The sequence below is a fragment of the Aquarana catesbeiana genome, linkage group LG01 (assembly GCF_042186555.1).
Source record: "Aquarana catesbeiana isolate 2022-GZ linkage group LG01, ASM4218655v1, whole genome shotgun sequence".
In the NCBI taxonomy this organism is placed as follows: Eukaryota; Metazoa; Chordata; class Amphibia; order Anura; family Ranidae; genus Aquarana; species Aquarana catesbeiana.
In genome coordinates this window covers 340,211,648-340,217,808 of record NC_133324.1, presented here as the reverse complement: position 1 = coordinate 340,217,808, position 6,161 = coordinate 340,211,648, and the positions used below count along the sequence as shown (strand labels likewise).

Here is a 6,161-nt window from a genome sequence, read left to right as displayed (position 1 = left end):
AAAAAAAAAAGGAAAAAAACAAAAGAGAAGAACCTCAAAGCCCCCACACACACACACACCCAACACCTTTGGAGCATAAAACATTTTCAAAATATTTTAACAAATAAAAATTAATGCTTAGTAATTAGGGTGGACTAAACATGGCTGTAGAATATTCCTCTTAATGAAAAATATTTATATGCAAACACAGTCAAGTATATCCATATAGAGCAATGCTTATTGTGCAGATTGATCTATACCACTACCAAAGACATAGCCTTAAGCCATTGTGATCAGATATCCTTAAATTTCCTCATGGAGTTCCTTAAGAAATATGTATGTTTTTCAAAAGAAAAAGTCAGATAAGGTAGGGGGGTGAGGAGAGGTCCACTTAAGGGGAATCTGTCTACGGGCCACAAATATTTTTTTTTTGTTTTTACTTACCTAATGCCCTGTACACACGGGCGAACTTTTCGATAACAAAGGTCCGACAGTCTTTCCGACGGACTTTTGACGGACCTACGACGGACTTTCTAACGAACGGACTTGCCTGCACACGATCACACCAAAGTCTGACGGATTCGTACGTGATGACATACGACCGGACTAAAATAAGAAGTTCATAGCCAGTATCCAATAGCTGCCCTTGCGTTGGTTTTCGTCCGTCAGACGAGCGGATTTTTCGACCGTACTCGAGTCCGTCGGACAAATTTGCAACATGTTCCAAATCTAAAGTCCGTCAGATTTTCGACCGAAAAAGTCCGTTGCAGGTCCGATGGAGCCCACTCATGGTCGGATGGTCCGCCGGATTCGGTCCGTCAAATCAGTCTGGTCAAAAAGTCGGCTTGTGTATACACGGCATAAGTAGTTTAACGGTGAACTTCCGTCCCAGCCTCACCGCGGCGAGCTACGTCATGTCCTCTTCTGGCTCTACCCCTCCTCCCCCCCCGCTGCATTCTGGGACCTGTGTGTCCCCCAGAAGACAATGGGGTCATTCAGAAAGCACCACACGACTCGTGCATGCGCAGTAAGAAACCGGCTGTGAAGCCTGAAGTCTCCACTGCCGGATTCCCTTAGCTACTATGGCGGCGCCTGCACTCGATCCGATGGATGGATCGGCCTCAGGGGGCCGACATCGTGGGCTCCCTGGACGGGTAAGTGCCCTTATTAAAAGTCAGCAGCTACAGTGTTTGTAGCTGATGACTTTAAAAAGAAAAAAATTCAGGGTGAAACTCTGCTTTACAGTAAATACCACCAAAGAAATTTATCTGGCTAAAAAATTATAAAAATTTAATTTGGGTACAGTGTTGCATGACTGAGTAATTGTCATTCAATGTGTGACAGCGCTGAAAGCTGAAAATTGGTTTGGGCAGGAAGGGAATGAAAGTTTCCAGTATTGAAGTGGTTAAAGTTGAACTTTAGGGAAGAATTAAAATGGCATCATTGGCTGTTATGATGTGCAATAACAACCAATGACACTGTGCATCTGCCTGTGTCCTGTGATGTAATTGGTTGCTAGGGTGCACACAGCTGGCCCTCACGGTGTTACTGGTTGCTAGGACGCAGGCAGACACCAGTTGTCATTTAGTGGTGGTAGTGATACTGCCACTAAATGAATGATTTCTAAATACATCAACCAGAAGTTTTGCAGTAGGGTGCACTGGCTAATTGAGGTCATTATTTTGCCTGTCCGGTGAACTGTGAGCATGTAAACTTCAGGTCGAACTCTACATCAACCCAAATTAACCACTTGCTTACTGGGCACTTAAACCCCCCTCCTGTCCAGACCAATTTTCAGCTTTTAGTGCTGTCGCACTTTGAATGATAATTGCGCGGTCATACAACACGGTACCCAAATGAAATTTTTATCATTTTTTTCCCACAAATAGAGCTTTCTTTTGATGGTATTTGATCACCTCTACGGTTTTTATTTTTTGTTAAAAAAAATTTAAAATGACAGAATTTTTTTTAAAAATTATATATTTTTTATATTTTGTTATCAATTTTTGCAAACAGTTAATTTTTCTCCTTCGTTTATGTATGCCGATGAGGCGGCACTGATGGGCACCGATAGGTGGCAGTGATGGGCACTGATGGGTGGCGGTTATGGGCACTGATGGGTGGCAGTGTTGGGCACTGATTGGGCACTGACTGATGGCAGCACTGCTAGGTGGCACTAATAAGTGGCACTTGTGGGCATTGATAGGTGGCACTTGTGGGCATTGATAGGTGGCACTTGTGGGCTTTAATAGGTGGCACTTGTGGGCTTTAATAGGTGGCACTTGTGGGCACTGTGGGCACTGGCAGATGGCACTTGGAGGCACAGATGAGGCATCTGTGCCTCCTTCCTCTTCGGGACCGATGTCCCTTTGACATGAGCCGGTGATCGGCTTTTTTTTCCTCCTCACGCTGTCAGCGTGAGGAGAAAACGAAACCGATCACCGAGCTTTTGTTTACATCATGTGACCAGCTGTCATTGGCTGACAGCTGATCACATGGTAAGGGGCCGGGACCGGCCCCTTACTCGGATCTGTGATCACCCGAGTCTCCGTGACTCGGTGATCACAGCGCGCACACCGCACGCCCTGCAGGGTGCGCGCGGTGCGCGTGCATAGGGGAGGACGTCATATGACGTCCTCCCGGAGATTGAGGTCCGCGCTGTAGCCGTCATTCGGCTATGGCCGGACCTCAAGTGGTTAAAAACTCATCTCTGATCTCCACATGTGGCAAAGTGGGAGCACAATTCAGAGACAGTTGTCTCCCTATAAAATAAAGTGCCTGAAGAAGGGATTCCATAGCAGGAGTACCAGATATTATTTTAATAAAAGCTGCATATTTAAATAGACTGGGATTTACTTTTGATGTTACAAGTTAAAGCTTACAGTATTTGAGATTTTACTGATCGGGTATAGATCTACTTTAAGGTTTTCCATATTCTTAATATACATATATGTACTGAACATTCATTTATTATAATATTTAGGTGATGTTATTGGAAGTGGTCCATGAAGGTGAGCCCTTTTACTGTACAGTCATTGTTCAGGAGGTTATTGCATGTAGATGAAGTTCTTGCACAGGTCTTCCTGTCGGTTCATACACTGTGCCTCCACCGAGCAGAGATACAATGCAGAGTCAGATACAATGGAGTGCTGGATGTGCAGTAAACAGCTGCCCTTGTTTGGGAATAAAACGGTGAATCTTCCTTCTGGTTTGCTCTGTTCTGAAGGAGCATTTATGATGAGAACTGGACCACCTCCAGGGTTCAGCCTGTACCAAGTTAACTTATAAAATTGAGACACTGTATATCCACAATATAGAGTCACATTTTCTCCTTCTGTGAGGGTGATGGTGCTGTTCTGGTAATCTACAGAATTTTGGCAATGTACAGCTGAAAAACAAGAAATGAAGACTTCATAAACTGGATAATAATAATTCATATTTACTGTCAGTGTGCATGACTTACTTACAATAGTCGGAATAACACAATAATTTATAAAAATGTACCAAGCTCAGCGTTGCTTAGCCAACCTTGGTTTTTCAATACATTGCATAATCACTGGATACCAAACTGCTTTTTTTTTTAATCTTTTTGTGATTTTAAATGCTGTTATTCTAAATATTAGTTTATCTGTATGTAGGCCCTGTTGGGGATGATAACTGATGTGAATAAATCTCTTTACTCTGTAAAGTGCTTTGTAATATGTCAAGTGATATATAAATTGAGAAAATATAATGTTAGGACAGATGGAATACATTATAAAGCATAAATAAAATAGTACTAAAGCACATTTCTGGCTTACACTAAAAAAAACAATATATTAAAGGAATATTATCTTAACCTGTCCTCAAAAATGAAAATTGGCTATGTTATTAATACATATAAAATCATGGGGTAAGTGACATGATTCTGCAGATATGTGATTGGTCCTGAGAAAGGTAAACTTACAGGAAATCCAGAAAATTTTTAGTAAAACCAGACTCCATAGAGGGTTCATTGTTGTGTCTCTTCTGTATGTAAGATCTTCAAGAACTGAATGTGATGTGTGCTGTACAAGATGAGAATGTAGCTAGTCATTCACCACAGGATACAGGATGGTGTTATCTGACCTAGATTGTCACCAGATCATATGACTGCAATCCTGTATTTCAAGGTGCATGTTGTCTGTTTAATCCTTCAAATGATGATATAACAGAAAAGCCAAGTCAGACTTTAAGGCTCAGTTCACACATATATGCGATGCGAGGACCCATGCGAATGAAGCACAATTTCCCGCATCGCATAGGACTCGCAGGCTTATGCGAACCACTGGGAGTGTCAATACAAAGTTAATGACACCCCCAGATCGGTTTGCATATCGCAGAGCAAACTGACAATTCGGATAAGAATGTGAGAACACCTATGCGATCCGGTTCTTGCACAGACCAAGAAAAGGGTCCTGCACAACTTTGGTCCGAATGCAATGCAAATTCAGCCATACAATCTGTATGGCTGAATTCGCATTGCACAGACATCGCATGTGATTTGCACAGCGCACCAGTGTGAACCCAGTCTAAAGAAGAAAATTACATACTCTGACACCTGGTATTGGTTACATTAAAATATTTTGTGTACAAGCTTTTAGGGAGCACACCGTCCCCACTGCCAAGCATGATCACATGATATCCAGCGAAGAGGACCAATATTCATGAAATGCCCTGCTGAATTGTTGCATATTTAATCATGCTAATATTTATCCTATATTTAATATTTTGTACATTGAGTATAAAAAGATACACATAATTTATGGAAATGTTGGGTTATTTTTGCAAGTGCACGGTACAAAGAAGTCTGAATGAATTTATAATAAAATATTTAGTATGATTTACATGTGCATGTTAAAAATGTGCATATAATCATCTCTTTAAAATGGACTGGAAATCAAATTTGTTCTGTTTTTTTTTTTTTTTTTTTTTTTAAATAAAACCTTGCATAGAATTTTAATCTGGGTTTATAGCCAAACTATTAGGATTTCTTTGAAACATAAAATATTGATCCTTACCATTTTCACAAGTTAATTTTCTGTGTTTAAATTAGTCTCTAGTGTATTATCTTGCCCTACAACATACAGTAATTGTTGAATAATTACCTTGTCTACAGGCAATCACAGTTGTTTTGTATAATCAATTTGCAGTAAAACATCCAATAGCTTTATCTGTACATTGAAAAACAAGGTTGTGAATAAATATTTAGATACAGTTTAAACAACTAGCACCTCCTCCATAATTCCCTACACAAGATGTTGTCTGCTTAAAGCTCCAAGTATTGAGGGAGTGGATGTTCACTTTACTTGATACTAACACAGATAATAAGATTACTTTTTTTGTGTTTTTGCAATTCAGTTTAGTTTCATTTATTAGTGCAGATTTCAAATATCTGTTCCTGAGGAGAATGTATATTAGTACTGATGCTTTGATACATCAAGCCCAAATAGAGAATAAAGGAAATAGCAAGATCCAGCCAGATCCAGCTCCATACAGTAGGCATCTTATGTTTAAAGGCTAAGTTCACCTTCATAACATGTTACATGTTACAGCCCTATTTAGGGTGTGACATGTAACATGTTCAGCACCCCCTGATCCTCCCTCCCCTGTGGCAGCGTGCAAGGTTCTTACTCCCTGCACTTGCTGTCACATTTTAAAAACAGGCTTCTTCTGCCCGCACAGCCACGTCATTCATTCACAGTGATCTGTGAATGAATGAACTACACGTCCCGTCTTGCACTGCAGCAGGCAGCTTGCAAGCAGATGTTTCCAAAGAATTCTAAGTGTTAAAAGTTTTCTTCAGCTATGTTCATTCTCTGAGGCAGAGGTAGGCAACCCCCGGCACTGGTGCCGCAAGCGTCATCTGATGCTGTTCCTGATCTCTTGTAGTCCTGGACCAGATTGTGCTCACTATTATAAAGACTCCTCAGGCCACCAATTTTGACTGTAAAATAATTGATGTGTGCCCTGGGGTGCAAAGGCTTCACAAATTTAACCAGTTTCTCCAGCGTTGCCTTCCTCTTTATTTTGGTAGGACCCAGAATAAATGGCTATTTCTTTTTCACAAATACTTGCCTATGTGTTTGTTTGTGAGTAGGCAGGTACATTTCAAAAATACAATGTCAAATTAACAAGGGACACCAACCAACCTCCTTGAGGTA

At 40.8% G+C, this 6,161-nt stretch overlaps 1 long non-coding RNA gene across 1 annotated transcript; it reads right to left on the bottom strand.

Moving 5' to 3' along the window:
• Nucleotides 1–2,783: 2,783 nt before the first annotated feature.
• On the bottom strand, nucleotides 2,784–4,022 carry LOC141136590 (uncharacterized). Its single transcript, XR_012243679.1, has 2 exons — nucleotides 3,926–4,022; nucleotides 2,784–3,367 (listed from the first exon to the last, which is right to left on the bottom strand). It is a non-coding gene; the product is annotated as an uncharacterized lncRNA (long non-coding RNA).
• Between the last annotated feature and the right edge of the window lie 2,139 nt (nucleotides 4,023–6,161).